The sequence below is a fragment of the Rattus norvegicus genome, chromosome 9 (genome assembly GCF_021556685.1).
Source record: "Rattus norvegicus strain SHRSP/BbbUtx chromosome 9, alternate assembly SHRSP_T2T, whole genome shotgun sequence".
In the NCBI taxonomy this organism is placed as follows: Eukaryota; Metazoa; Chordata; class Mammalia; order Rodentia; family Muridae; genus Rattus; species Rattus norvegicus.
Genome location: NC_141542.1, coordinates 82,750,867 through 82,766,789, shown reverse-complemented (window position 1 = coordinate 82,766,789; position 15,923 = coordinate 82,750,867). Strand labels below are relative to the sequence as shown.

Sequence of the window (15,923 nt, the reverse complement as noted above, 5' to 3'; positions counted from 1 at the left end):
GTTGGACAGAGGCCTCTCCCATGTATTTACAGCACAGGAAGAAAAGACCAAGTAGTAACACCCAATATCTCCACTGCATGACCTCTGCTGAGCCCGGCTGATGCATGTGGAACTGACACACCTGGACCACACCTGGGTGATGGTCAACTTACTTCTGCCTTTTACTTCCTCAGCCTTTATCCTGGAGATTTAGGCTGGTCTTCTCGGATTTCTCCCTAATTAATTCAGATCTTGAAGCCGGTCTTTTTTTGTTACCGAGCCAGGTAGTCACAAGCCAGGGTTTCCCACTGTGCTTCCCAGATATTACCTGGGGAACTTGGGTATATAAGTGGTGAATAAAGCTACAGGACTCTCTCTCTTCCTCTCCTGGCTTGACACGAATAACCTGTGTGTGTGTGCTTCTTTCATCCCGTAGGCTTTCGCCCGATTCTCGTACCAGGTCGGTGCTGGCGCCGACAGTCACTGATGCATCGTGAATCTTGGGGAACGGAAAGGCAATGGCAGAGGGGCTGGGATGAATAGAGGTGGCTTCTGGCTTCTTCCCTAGTTGGTGATTCAGGTGAGGAACCTCTCGTTATAGTGAGGCAGTGACCAGCGGACGCTCTTTTCCTTCCTGGAAGAAATTGAGGAGCTACGCTCTACCTCCCAGACAATATACCTCCTGCCTTTTTCTCCAAAGTATGTTATATTAAGTTTCATGACCCATCAAGCATTGGTGTGGCCCAGCATCTTTCTAACACGGTTTTTATTGACAAAACTCTGATTGTAGTTCCTTGTGCAGAAGGTAAAATCGCAGAAGAAGCCAAATCCCTTTCTTTACCGACTCTTGCTCCAGCCATGACAAGCCTGGTGCCTGGTACCTGGTGCCTGATACAGGTTGCTTCTGAAAGAGCGTACCCCAAAACAGGGAGCCGCGTCTCTTGCTCCGATCGCAGGGTGAGGTGCCCCCAGGAATCACGAGGAGCCATTCTTGATGTAACAGCAAGAGGTAGCTTTATTAACGGGATCCCGGGTCTTAGCGGGATCCCGGTGAAAGGAGAATTATACGAATTCTAGGTTTGGAGATACAAAATTAAAAGAATAAACCCCAAAAGGCCACAGATACAAAATTAAAAGAATAAACCCCAAAAGGCCACAGACCGAGGGCTAAGCCCTACAGCCAGGACTAGCAGGCCATAAAGATAAAGGAGCACAGGAAACACTGTCTAGGCAGGACTGGCAAGCCATAAAGATAAGGAAAGGAATGCAGAACAGACCAGGAGTACCGGATCTGACTCACAGGCCACCTGGCAGGAAGAGATAAGCCCCCAGCCCCCGACATCCAGGACGCCCCAAACCTGCCAATGTGTGTAGCTATACCTTATTACCTCATCATGTGAAATAGCCAATCATATGTGAACATGTCTATGTGCCTCGTTTGAATCCACCAATCTCCGTAACTATGCATCTGCTTCTGTACGCCCACTTCTGCTTCCCCAATCCCTATAAAAGCCCCATGCTGGAGCTGCTGGGCGCGCAAGTCCTCCGAAGAGACTGTGTGCCCGCAGGTACCTGTGTTTTCCAATAAACCCTCTTGCTGATTGCATCCGAGTGGACTCGGCTCGGTCATTGGGCGCTTGGGACTCCTCCTGAGGGAAAGGTCCTCTCTGGGGGTCTTTCATTATGGGGGCTCGTCCGGGATTTGGAGACCCTCTGCCCAGAGACCACCGACCACCCACTGGGAGGTAAACCGGCCGGCGTTTGTCTTGTCTGTTGTGTCTTGTCCTGTGAACGATCGATCAATAGGCTCAGATCTGGGGACTATCTGGGCGGGCCAGAGAAGGAGCTGACGAGCTCGGACTTCTCCCCCGCAGCCCTGGAAGACGTTCCAAGGGTGGTTGGAGGAGAGGGAGATCCGGATCCGTGGCACCTCCGTCCGTTTTCGCAGGGATCCGCACCCTTGATGTCTCCGTCTGAATTTTATTGGAGTAGAGGATCCAAGACCCTCGCTGACTCCGTCTGAATTCTTGGTTTCAGTTTGGTACCGAAGCCGCGCGGCACGTCTGTTTGTTACTTGTTTGACTGTTGGAATTGTTTGTCTTCTTTGTGACCTGACTGTGGTTTTCTGGACGTGTTGGTGTCTGTTAGTGTCTTTTTGACTTTTGTTTCGTGTTTGCATTTGGACTGACGACTGTGTTTAAAATCTTGGACTGACGACTGTGTTTGAAATCATGAAACTGTTTGCTTTGTTCCTCAAAGAGTTTTACTTGGTCCTGTTGGTGCTTAAGTTAAAAGTTGAAAATAATTTGCTTGAGAGAAATTGTTTTCTGCCAGGAGTTTTATCTTTCTCTCTTGAGCCTCCTCCCCAAGGAGAGATGCCCCAGGTTGGGGGGCAGAGAAGCCCCTAAAATAGTTTCAAAAAGAATCTACAACTGTGAAGAACTTTGTTTTGCCAGTCAGGATTAATGTTTTCTTTTCCATGGGCCTATAGCCCACTGAGACAGTTTGGTAAAGGGCTGCTACTAAAGTCCTGAAAGCCCCAGGTGAACTGGTTACAATTCTTTTGTCAGCTGCTTAGTATCTAGCACCCAGGTTCTAACGTCTTTCCATCCTTTTGTTACTAAATGCTGTTTGCCCTTTTCAGTGGACCTCTATTCTCAAGATTCTCTTGTTTTCTCACCATCCCATTTGAGATGCTTGTTAGTAACTGTTACAGGTCTTCTTTACCACTGAGGAAAGACAAAATCCTACTAGAGGCCAGAAAGAATGTTCCAGACATGGGTGGAAGGCCCTCACTCCCGACTGACTTCAATACGCCTGAAGGTAGGGAGTGCTCCGGGTCTGCCCCCAGGCTCCAAGGGTGGGTCTCCTAGGGGCTGGAAAATGCCCCACCAATCTGGCTAAGATAAGGAAAGGGTATGAAGAGAAAGTTACAGAAATTTGAAGGGTTAAGCTAAGTTGCTGAGAGTTAGTATAAATTACAGAGAAAGTAAGGTTAAACAAAGAGAAAGAGAAAAGAAGGTAAAAAGAGCAGGAAGCTAGGGAAGAAAAGAGACTAAAAGAAGAGGAAGCTAGAGAGCTAAAGAGAGATAAAAGACAAGAGAGGAACATATACTGGCCACAGTAGTTAGGGAACCTAGGAAGACAGTACCTGGGAACAGAAGAGAATTCCTGGCTAAAGAACAGTGTGCCTAATGCAAAGAAAAAAAAAAAAGACACTTGGTCAGGGACTGCCCCAGAAAGAACAAGAGGGGACACTAGAGAGCCTCTCGGTCCTGGAGTGCTGGCTATGTGCAGAGATAGGAGGGAAGCCTGCCCAGTTGTTTTATGGATACAGGGACCCAATGCTCTGTGCTCCTATGCTCCAGTGGGCCAGTATCCAAAGACCTTGGGTACAGGGGGCTACTGGCAACAAACAATACTTATGGACTGCCCGAAGAACAGTGGACCTTGGCGTGGGCCGGGTAACCCACTAGTTCATAGTCATCCATGACTGCCCCTATCCCTTGCTCATGAGAAAATTGCTCTCCAAATTGGCTTGCGTGGGCTAAAATGGCTGGGTGAGGCCATGTGTATGCATATCTGCAGACTGTGTATGTGGAGCTTAAGATCTGTCTCAGTGCACCAGTACCTGATGCTGGGAGATGAATGGCTTAGCGTTGTTCTACTTGGAACATATCACTCCTGCCAGCCGGGCACTAACAATTATCACCCAATCCAGGACTTAAACTGTGATAGAGTAGCTGATGTTTTGCCTTTGAATAGAGTGTCCCAAAAGATGGGACCACTGGTCAGCTGCCATGGACTAGATTCTCTACCAGTTGGGGACAATCTGGTCACCTTGCTGCCCAATCCGGATCTGGAGCCACTGCAACATGAGTGTCAAGCACTGACAGAAGCCCATGGGTGGAGGAAAGACCTCTGTGACTGGCTGATTGACCCCTGCTGAAAGCCGAGGACCTTGTCCACAGACGGGAACAGTTCTCTTCGTGAATGAAGGTCAGAGACAAGTGGGTGCTGCCACGGTGGACAAAACAATGTCATCTAGGATGGCTGAACCTCAACCCCCCAGTACATCAGTGCTGCAGATGCCTTTGCCATCTCTTGGATGCCCTGGTGAAGCCAACAACTGTGAGTACTATTCATTGCTCAGGATATCAGGAGGGAAGAGATTCAGTGGCATTGGGCAGTAACAAAGCAGATAAAGTGGCTCGGGAAATGGCTATGCAGGAGCCTATCCTGGTTGCAGGCCTGCAAGAGACAGCCACTGAGAACTAGGATCGGACTAAGGGATGGCCTCACTTAGAATGTAAAACAGAAGAAAAGGCCCAAATTGCTTAAACGAAAAAAAAGAAAAAAAAAAAAAAGACAATGACGCACTTGAGGGGAAAGCTATACTCCCCAGAGAACAAAGAAAAGACTCACTTTGCCAAATACAGAAATGGACTCATTTAGGAGATAAAAAAAAATTTGTCCAAGTAGGTAAGTGTATATAACAGACTTTAAGATTTTAGCCAGAGAGACAGTAGAAAGTATAAGGTATGTCAATAAGTGAATGCTTAGCAAGCAAACAGGGCAAAGAGACCTAGAGAGTTTAGTGAAAAGTCGAAGTGAACTTCACTGAGATAAAACCAGAAAAATATAATCACAAGTATCTCCTAGTGCTTGTAGATACTTTTTCAGGAATAGATAGAAGCTTTCCTCACCAAACGAGAGATGGCCTCTGCAATCATCAAGAAGATACTGGAAGAAATCTTCCCCAGGTCTGGAATGCCCAAGGTAATCTGGTCAGACAAAGGCCCTACTTTCGTTGCCAAGGTAAGCCAGGGTGTGGCCAAGTATTTAGAGGTCGATTGGAAATTACATTGTATTTACAGACCTCAAAGTTCAGGACAGGTAGAGTAAATAAATAGAACTCTAAAAGAGACCCTGACCAAATTGTCCATGGAGACTGGCACAGACTGGGTGGCACTCCTTCCTTCTTGCTCTCTTCAGAGCAAGAAATACCCCTTCCAGATTCAGCCTTACCCCCTTTGAGATCTTTTATGGGGCCTCAGTTCCCCTGACTCTATTAGATGATGTTACTGAACCAACATGTCATAGTGCCATAGTAATAATGATTTGTGTGCCAGGCTAAAAGACCTACAGGTGATACAGAAAGAAATCTGCTCACAGCTGACAGCAGCCTATGCCCCGGAGACCCCTGAGACATCTCATCAGTTCCAGGTCGGAAGCAGCTACATTGAGCCCAGACACTCGAGCATCGCTGGAAAGGACTGTACCTGGTGCTACTGACCACCCTGACAGCCGTCAATTCTCAGCCCTCACCAGCCACATACTAGCTGTTGGGGCTGAGAGCTGAGACCTAGAGGGACACTCAGATCTTCAAAAAGCTCCCTAGACTCATACATCAGATAAGTGGATACATCAGAAACTGACTAGGAGGTTGCTATAATGCTCACTTGAGGAGTGTGCTTTAGAAACAAGAATTTCATGTTTGCCCTCGTTCCATCGGGATAGGTGTGGAAATAGGCTTGATTTCTATTGCAAATGATGTAACATTGCATATGTTAGTACTCCTAACACTTCTTGGGACTGTGCCTCAGGGATCACAACCTGTATGAGTTTAGAAGTTCTGAAAGACAGTCATGACCTTGGTGTATAGGTTCAGATAGTGTCCAGATTGGAATCCTGATGCTAAAGACTTAGTAAGACACACACACAAAAAAAAGGAGTTGAGAATTACTTAGGGCTAAGGCTATCTAGGTGCTGCAAGGGCAGCACAAGGACATCTGCCATTGCCCTGCAATGCAAGGCTTATAGAGAATTCAGAACTGCCATTGACTCAGATATAAAAAAAGTGAAAGACTTTTTAGCTGACCTCCAAGAATACCTAACCTCCCTCTCAGAGGTAGTCTTTCAGAATAGGAGAAGATTAGACCTGATATTCCTGAAAGAAGGAACCTGTGTGCTACACTGAAAGAATGTTGCTTCTATGCAGACCATTCAGGAGTAATTAAAGACTCCATGAATAAACTTAGAGAAAGGTTAGACAAAAGACAGAGAAGCGTATCAGGGATGGTTCGAGAGCTGGTTTAGTAGATCTCCTTGGATGACTACTCTGGTATTTTCCCTTATGGGACCCTTCTTAATTTTGCTTCTGCTTCTGATTATAGGTCCATGTATGTTAAAGAAACTAGTTAATAGGCTTGACTCCTACAAAAAGATAGAGATGCTTAACAAGGTTGGTTTGAGTCTTGGTTCACTCAGTCTCCCTGGATGACTACCCTACTCTCTGCTACAGCTGGGCCATTATTAATAATTTTCTTGGTTTTAGTTTTTGGACCCTGTGTGACTGAGACAACAGTACCAGTCAGTTAGGACAACTGGGGAGGCCAAATACAAGACTTGATATCAAAATTCTAAGATTAGAATTATTTAGTAGAAGGAGAAGGGAATGAAAGGAGAATTATACGAATTCTAAGTTTGGAGATACAAAATTAAAAGAATAAACCCCAAAAGGCCACAGATACAAAATTAAGAATAAACCCCAAAAGGCCACAGACCGAGGGCTAAGCCCTACAGCCAGGACTAGCAGGCCATAAAGATAAAGGAGCACAGGAAACACTGTCTAGGCAGGACTGGCAAGCCATAAAGATAAGGAAAGGAATGCAGAACAGACCAGGAGTACCGGATCTGACTCACAGGCCACCTGGCAGGAAGAGATAAGCCCCCAGCCCCCGACATCCAGGACGCCCCAAACCTGCCAATGTGTGTAGCTATACCTTATTACCTCATCATGTGAAATAGCCAATCATATGTGAACATGTCTATGTGCCTCGTTTGAATCCACCAATCCCCGTAACTATGCATCTGCTTCTGTACGCCCGCTTCTGCTTCCCCAATCCCTATAAAAGCCCCATGCTGGAGCTGCTGGGCGCGCAAGTCCTCCGAAGAGACTGTGTGCCCGCAGGTACCTGTGTTTTCCAATAAACCCTCTTGCTGATTGCATCCGAGTGGACTCGGCTCAGTCATTGGGCGCTTGGGAAACCTCCTGAGGGAAAGGTCCTCTCTGGGGGTCTTTGTCAGTGTCCTTGGGACTGATAGCTGGTTTGGCAAGTCCTATCTCTGGCTCTCCCTCAGGCACGTCCGGCCCTGCACATCGGACTCTGACAATGAGCAACCTTTATGAAACTCTAGTTCTGCACATTCGGGCTCTGACAATGAGTAAACTTTATGAAACTCTAGTTCTACATTCCCCACTTCTTTTTTTTTGTTAATAGTTCTAATCCTAGAACTTCATGGAGAACTCAGCTTCATCTAGCATAACAGCTTGGTATTGTTGTCTTAACATGAGGATTCTAACCTGGACACTATCCAAGCCTATCCACCAAGGTCATGACTAGCTTTTAGAACTTCTAAGCTTATACAGACTGTGATCCCTGAGGCACAGTCCCAAGAAGTGTTAAGAGTACTAACATATGCAATGTTACATCATTTGTAATGGAAATCAAGCCTATCCCACACCTATCTTGATAGAACCCAGGACAAACATGACTGAATTTCCCTCTAGGTCCCAGCTCTCAGCCCCAACAGCTAGTACGCCGCTGGTGAGGGCTGAGAATTGACAGCTCTCAGGGTGGTCAGCAGCACCAGGTACGGTCCTTTCCAGCGAGGCTCGAGTGTCTGGGCTCAGTGTAGCTGCAATCTCCGACCTGGAACTGATGGGATGTCTCAGGGGTCTCCGGGGCATAGGCTGCTGTCAGCTGTGAGCAGATTTCTTTCTGTATCACCTGAAGGTCTTTTAGCCTGGCACACAAATCATTATTACTATGGCACTATGACATGTTGGTTCAGTAACTTCATCTAATACAGTCAGGGGAGCTGAGGCCCCATATAAGATCTAAAAGGGGGTAAGGCTGAATCTGGAAGGGGTATTTCTTGCTCTGAAGAGAGCAAGAGGGAAGGAGTGTCACCCAGTCTGCGCCAGTCTCCATGGTTAATTTAATTTGGTCAGGGTCTCTCTTAAAATTTTATTTATTTACTCTACCTGTCCTGAACTTTGAGGTCTGTAGATACAATGTAATTTCCAATTGACCTCTAAATACTTGGCCACACCCTGGCTTACCTTGGCAACGAAAGTAGGGCCTTTGTCTGACCAGATTACCTTGGGCATTCCAAATCAGGGGAAGATTTCTTCCAGTATCTTCTTGATGATTGCAGAGGCCGTCTCTCATTTGGTGAGGAAAGCTTCTATCTATTCCTGAAAAAGTATCTACAAGCACTAGGAGATACTTGTGATTATATTTTTCTGGTTTTATCTCAGTGAAGTTCACTTCGACTTTTCACTAAACTCTCTAGGTCTCTTTGCCCTGTTTGCTTGCTAAGCATTCACTTATTGACATACCTTATACTTTCTACTGTCTCTCTGGCTAAAATCTTAAAGTCTGTTACATATACCTTAACTACTTGGACAAACTTCTTATCTCCTAAATGAGTCCATTTCTGTATTTGGCAAAGTGAGTCTTTTCTTTGTTCTCTGGGGAGTATAGCTTTCCCCTCAAGTGTGCCATTGTCCTTTATCTTTTAAGCAATTTGGGCCTTTTCTAAGTGAGGCCATCCCTTAGTCCGATCCTAGTTCTCAGTAGCTGTCTCTTGCAGGCCTGCAACCAGGATAGGCTCCTGCATAACCATTTCCCAAGCCACTTTATCTGTTTTGTTACTGTCCCATGTCACTGAATCTTTTCCCTCCTGATATCCTGAGCAATGAATAGTACTCACAGTTGTTGGCTTCACCAGGGCATCCAAGAGATGGTAAAGGCATCTGCGGCACTGATGTACTGGGGGGTTGAGGTTCAGCCATCCCAGATGACATTGTGTTGTCCACCATGGCAGCACCCACTTATCTCTGACCTTCATGAAGAGAACTGTTCCCGTCTGTGGACAAGGTCCTCGGCTTTCAGCAGGGGTCAATCAGCCAGTCACAGAGGTCTTTCCTCCATCCATGGGCTTCTGCCAGTGCTTGACACTCGTGCTGTGGTGGCTCCAGGTCCGGATTGGGCAGCAAGGTGACCAGATTGTCCCCAACCGGTGGAGAATCTAGTCCATGGCAGCTGACCAGTGGTCCCATCTTTTGGGACACTCTATTCAAAGGGAGAACATCAGCCACTCTATCACAGTTTAAGTCCTGGATTGGGTGATAATTGTTAGTGCCTGGCTGGCAGGAGTGATGTTTTCCAGGCAGATCAGGACTAAGTCACACATCTCCCAGCATCAGGTACTGGTGCACTGAGACAGGTCTTAAGCTCCACATACACAGTCTATAGATATGCATACACATGGCCTCACCCAGCCATTTCAGCCCACGCAAGCCATTTTGGAGAGCAATTTTCTCATGAGCAAGGGATAGGGGCAATCAGGGATGACTATGAACTAGTGGGTGGGTTACCCGGCCCACGCCAAGGTCCACTGTTCTTCGGGCAGTCCATAAGTATTGTTCGTTGCCAGTAGCCCCTTGCACTCAAGGTCTTTGGATATTGGCCCACTGGGGGGCATAGGAGCACAGAGCATTGGGTCCCTGTATCCACACTTCCCTTCTATCTCTGTACATAGCCAGCACTCTAGGACCAAGAAGCTCTCCAGTGGCCCCTCTTGTTCTTTCTTGGGCAGTCCCTGACCCAGTGTCCTTTTTTCTTTGTATTAGGCACACTGATCTTTAGCCAGGAATTCTCTTCTGTTGCCAGGTACTGTCTTCCTAGGTTCCCTAACTACTGTGGCCAGTATATGTTCCTCTCTCATCTTTTCTCTCTTTAGCTCTCTAACTTCCTCTTCTTTTTGTCTCTTTTCTTCCCTAGCTTCCTGCTCTTTTTACTTTCTTTCTTCCTTTCTTTCTTTCTTTCTTTCTTTCTTTCTTTCTTTCTTTCTTTCTTTTTTCAGTCTCTCTGCATCTTCTTCTACAGCTATTAGGTGCTGTCCACTTTTCTGCACAGACCCTGAACCACGCATCAACTTATTTTCTCTGCAACTTACAATAACTCTCTCAGTGACTTAGCTTAACCCTTCAAGTTTCTGTAACTTTCTCTTCATATCTTTTCCTTATCTTAGCCAGATTGGTGGGGCACTTTCCAGCCCCTCAGAGACCCACCCTTGGAGCCTGGTGGCAGACCTGGCACTCCCTACCTTCAGGCATCTGAAGAGAGCAGGCAGAAGTGAGGGCCTTCTATCCATGTCTGGAACATTTTTTTCTGGTCTCCAGTAGGATTCTGTCTTTCATCAGTGGTAAAGAAGACCTGTAACAGTTACTAACAAGCATCTCAAATGGGATGGTGAGAAAACAAGAGAATCTTGTGAAGAGGGCAAACAGCATTTATCTCTCTTCAGTGTCAGCTCAGTGGCTTTGCCTCTCAAGAGAACCAGCCTTCAAATGACACTAGGCTTTTAGTAACAACTAATAACAAAAGGATGGAGAGATGGTTAGAACCTGGTTGCTAGATGCCAGGTGGCTGACAAAAGAATCGTAACCAGTTCACCTGGGGCTATCAGGACCTCAGTAGTAGCCCTTTACCAAACTGTCTCACTGGGTTTAAAGGGCCCAAGGAAAAGAAAACATTAATCCTGACCTTGGCCACCTCCAAGTAATTTAGTGCTGGAGACTGACTCCTCCCTTGGAATAAAGACAGCAGATAAGGCAGGCTTCCTTAAAGAACTTCTCTAAATGAGTGCTCTCCTACTGTGAGCAAATGTCAGAAATTCCTTTACTGTTCTTGTTTTCCTTATAGCCCCACCTAGCTCTCAGCCTTTTTAGATTATTCTTCCTGTAGCATTTCTAACACAGCCTGTCCTTTTTTTTTTTTTTTTTATAGCCTGTTGACAGCATTTCTGATCTTTTAGGCAGCTACGCACTAAGTGCCATACCGGCTGAAACTCCACCTTTAAGATTCCTTGCTCCCAAGCAAAATTTACTCACTTCTCTAGCTTATCTCAGCTGGCTGCGAGCACAAGCACAGATAAAACACTGTTTTATAAATTAACTTTGGCTATCAACCAACACACTGCCACTAGATCGGGGTCCACAAAATTAAGTTCCTTACTCACTAAGCATTAAGGGGACCAAGTAAAACTCTTCAACGAACAAAGCAAACAGTTTCATGATTTCAAACACAGTCGTCGGTCCAAGATTTTAAACACGGTCGTCAGTCCAAATTCAAACACGAAACAAAAGCCAAAAAAAAGACACTCGACAATACCACAGAAAACAAACCAGACAAGCAAGACTAAAACAAAGCATCCTATAACCAATTTCCACAGATGCCTGGTACCTTCAGTACCTGGCCCAAACTGCAGCTTAACCTTAGCTGCTTGTGGGATACCAAACACAGAAACAGAATACAGACAACAAACACTAACACATCTAAGCACACTTGTCCGTGCCTATACTTAAATAGGCAGCCGAACATGACCTCCAAAGTCACAGTCAGATCTTTTTGACTGTCCGTTGCCGGGTCCTCCTGACAAAATTCGGCTCGTGGAACGTCTCTCACGCGTCCCAGAGCCAGGACCCAACAAAGGCTGGCTCGTGGAACGTCTCTCACGAGTCCCAGAGCCTGCGCGATTGGGGCGTCCCCCGGTGCGCTTTCTAAAAAGGAAAAAAAAGAAAGAAAAAGACTATTCGGAGTAGGAATCCTTCATCTACTCACAGGCGCCATTTCGGGGTGGGGAACCTTCTTCCACCCGTGCACAGGGCAGGAATCCTCCTTCTGCCCAGACAGTGCATTCTCAAGCTAGCTTTCTATGGGGTGGGGAACCTTCTTCCACCCGTGCACAGGGCAGGAATCCTTCTTCTGCCCAGACAGTGCACCAAGACACTAAACCGGTACCGAAAAACAGACTACAGGACTTAATTCATACACACTCACACACAGCGGCCGCTTTCCAGCACTCACACTTACGTACCTCCAAGTGGCATTCGGGGTTCCGGGGGGTCACACTCCGATCCCAGACGAGCCCCCAAATGAAAGAGCGTACCCCAAAACAGGGAGCCGCGTCTCTCGCTCCGATCGCAGGGTGGGGTGCCCCCAGGAATCACGAGGAGCCATTCTTGATGTAACAGCAAGAGGTAGCTTTATTAACGGGATCCTGGGTCTTAGCGGGATCCCGGGTCGACACGTATCTCACACAGGAGACAGAGGAATCGACCCCGAGCTTCCAAACTCGGGGGTTTTTATAGGGGAGGTAAGGGGCATTTGCGCGGTTACACATGATTGGTCAATTCAAATGGTGCACAGTACTTTCGGCGCGAAATTACATCAGCAAGGAGTATGTGTTATCTAGCAGCTCAGCAGGCAGGTAGGGTGGCTCATCTCACTCAGGGGGGTGAAGGAAGGGGAGGGTGTCCTTGGGGAAGGAAGGATGGTCAGTGTCCTTGGGACTGATAGCTGGTTTGGCAAGTCCTATCTCTGGCTCTCCCTCAGGCACGTCCGGCCCTGCACATTGGACTCTGACAATGAGCAACCTTTATGAAACTCTAGTTCTGCACATTCGGGCTCTGACAATGAGTAACCTTTATGAAACTCTAGTTCTACACTTCCCACACCAGCCTCCAATCTCCTGACTGCAATGAGTAGTCTTGGTGTTTCACTCAGCAATATGGGAGCCATACTGAAAGCAGCACTGGACCCAAATATTACACTTGGAGAGATACCACAGCCACCACTTACGGGAAATGTGGATCCTTCCTGAACTGATGAAATTAGGAGAACAATTCATGTTGGAAATTTGAATTCACAGACAATGTCAGCTGATCAAATACTTGAATTTTTTAAACAAGTTGGAGAAGTGAAGTTTTTTCCGATGGCAGATGATGAGACTCAGCCAACTCAATTCGCTTTTGTGGAATTTGCAGACCAAAATTCTGTACCAAGGGCCCTTGCTTTTAATGGAGTTACATTTGGAGACAGGGGACTGAAAATAAATCACTCCCAGAATGCCATAGTAAAACCTCCTGAGATGGCTCCTCAGGCTGTAGCTAAAGAGTTAGAAGAAACAATGAAAAGAGTACGGGAGGGGAGGCTCAGTCATTTATCTCGGCAGCCATTGAACCAAAGTCTGGAAAGAGCAATGAAAGGAAAAGCAGGCAATCTCCTTCCCAGACTCGCTCAAAGTCCAGGTCTAGTTCAAAATCCCATTCTAGAAGGAAGAGATCACAGTCAAAGCACAGGAGTAGATCCCATAACAGGTCATGTTCAAGACAGAAAGATAGACGTAGATCCAAGAGGCCACATAAGAAACATTCTAAGTGTAGGGAGAGGCAGAAGTCAAGGAGCTGGTCTCAGTCACAGGACAAGAGAAAAGATACCTGAGAAGGAACTAGTGAAGGTGAGAGAGAGGAAAAGGAAAGAGAGAGGAAAAGGAGCATGAAGAAGTCAAGGAGCAGGGTAAAGACAAAGATAAAGTCCGCTAGAAAGAAAAAGGACCATAAAAAGGAGCAAGACAAAGAGAAGGAGAAGGAACACGATAAAGTCCAGGAGCAGGGGAAAAGACAGATCCAAAGAGATAGATGAAAAAAGGAAGAAGTCTATTACACCACCCCAAAGTTACAATGCATCAAGATGATCTCATAGTATAAGTGGGGACAGGTGGAGGAGAAGGAGCAGGAGTTCTTTCAGGAGAGAGAGAGAGAGAGAGCGAGAGAGAGAGCGAGAGAGAGCGAGAGAGAGCGAGAGAGAGCGAGAGAGAGCGAGAGAGAGAGAGAGAGAGAGAGATCCACCTCCACAAAAAAGAATTCTAGTGACCAAGATAGGAAGGAGCAGGTGGAGAAGACTAACACCAGTTAAGGAGAAGAAGCACAGTAAAGAGGAAGATTCAACTGTGAGAAAAGATGTAGATGAGAAGGATTCTCCAAGGACTGAGGAAGAAAATAAAGGACAGCACAATGGGAATTGCCAAACACAAAGAGCACCTGTGCAGCAAGGCTGACGCTGTGTAGGCCTACCCGCCCTATCTCTCCTCCATGGTGGGATCAAACCCAAGGTATAACTGGAGAGAGAAACACATGGCAACTAAAGCTCTTCCAGCTGTGAGGGGACATTGCAGACATCCTGTTACTGAGCACGGACACCATGAAATGTCACATGTTACTCAAACTGACCATCTTCTGAAGTCTGCATTCCATGGTGGCCGCCACACTTGTCATGTGGTGGGTGCATCAGTGTTTGCCAGAAAAGCAGAGATCCGGAGGGGAACTCCCCACGGAGATGAGCAGTGGAGGCTCTTAAAAATGATGCTAGTTACTCAATTTTGCATTGTTTTATTTTTTTAAAATAAAATTTCAATATATACAGTTTGATGATGTGCTCGCAATTTGTACAAATATACATACACTCTTGTAAAGTGCAAAATATGTAAGAAGTTTTAACATTTACTTCACAGGGGTTACAGTGATTGTGGTAAATCCTCCCCATTGGGTTTCCTTTCGCCCACTGTTTTGGACATCAGTTTTTCTTTAAGAGAGTTTTACAGATTAACATCGCTTAAATAGGTGATTAAAAGCCAACGGACAGTGCATGGGACTGTTCTTCAGAAGACGAGCAGCTGTGTCGAATACTAACAACGTTTTCAGTGTTTAGAATCATTGTCTGCCATAAAAGGAACATTTCTTCTTAACCTCCTTAACATTTCTGAGCCCATAAGTAATACTGCAGCGTGTCTTGTCAGCTGTAGGCAGCAAAGATGCCCTCACAACAAGGAAACTGAGTTTTCAGACATGGGCATTTTGAGCACAAGCTGAGGCTTTAGTGCCTTCTGTGGTGTGTCCTGTACTGTTTTCCAGGACTGTATATGTGCTAGTCATTCTTAACTAATATAGAATCTAGACGGAGGTATTCTACTCTCTCCCATTGGGAAGTGTGCAGGTAGTGTGTCAGAAGAACTTCTTAATTCAGATAAGAAAAGGAAGTCCTGTTTACAGGATGTGTGGAGGTTCAAAACACAATGTAATTTGGGACCACTAGCTTTATACTGTGGTGATTAAACAGGAGACATGCTCTTACATGATCAGAGGAAAATTACAAGTTGACTTCACTGGTTGTTGGCCTTAATATTCCTTGCAATCATTTTCTCCTCATGATGCAGAAATTATACTTAAAGGAATGACTAGGAGCAAATGGACAGGTAATTTTTGTTTAATGGTATGCTTATTCAAATTTAAGAGACAAGGTCATCCATCAATCTTAGGCCCAACTTTTTGCAGAAGGTATGCAAGTAGTAAAACGACATCTGTGTTAATGCTTTCTCCAAAACTATACATTCTAGTAAATGGACTATTTAATATTGTTACATTTCCAAAACAAACAAAACTCTACTTTTAATTTGCAAAGGTTGTTTTAAAATCAAGTGTAATTATTTTAACAGAACCCAATACAATCAAATTACTCAGGTGCCTTACCTCATGAAGAGTTACTTTCCCAGATTTCAAAAGTCAAGTAGCACTTTAGTTCCTTGGTTTCAGCTCAAGTCTTTTTCACTTTAATAATGTGGAAAACTATAATCTGAAGACTAGAAAGGCCCTTTCTGCAAATCATGAAGCCTGGTTCGATTATGAAGCTGCTTCATCATTTTCAGGTGTTCAGAATTACTATGTGTATATGTGTGTTTTCTTTTTTGTCACTGTGTACATTAAACTTTTGGAAAATGCTTTACTATGTAAAATATAGATGGTCATTTTAATCATTTAGCCATATATGGTTGGCTGATAAACAGCTTATTCTGACACGGAAATAGTTGGACATCTGTGGAGAGATCGTGAAGGAGTGTCTCACTTCAGCCACTGTCTTATTAATGAAATGTAAGTAGAATAGAGCAAATGTTGGAATCTTGGTTATTTTTTAGTACAATTTGTCTTATATAGCTGAGAATTAAAATAAAATAAAAGAAAAACCCTTGGCTAA

At 45.4% G+C, this 15,923-nt stretch overlaps 1 pseudogene; it reads left to right on the top strand.

Annotated features, from left to right (window-relative positions):
• Window positions 1–822: 822 nt before the first annotated feature.
• Srek1-ps1 (splicing regulatory glutamic acid and lysine rich protein 1, pseudogene 1) lies at window positions 823–13,963 on the top strand (annotated as a pseudogene).
• The last annotated feature ends 1,960 nt before the right edge of the window (window positions 13,964–15,923 follow it).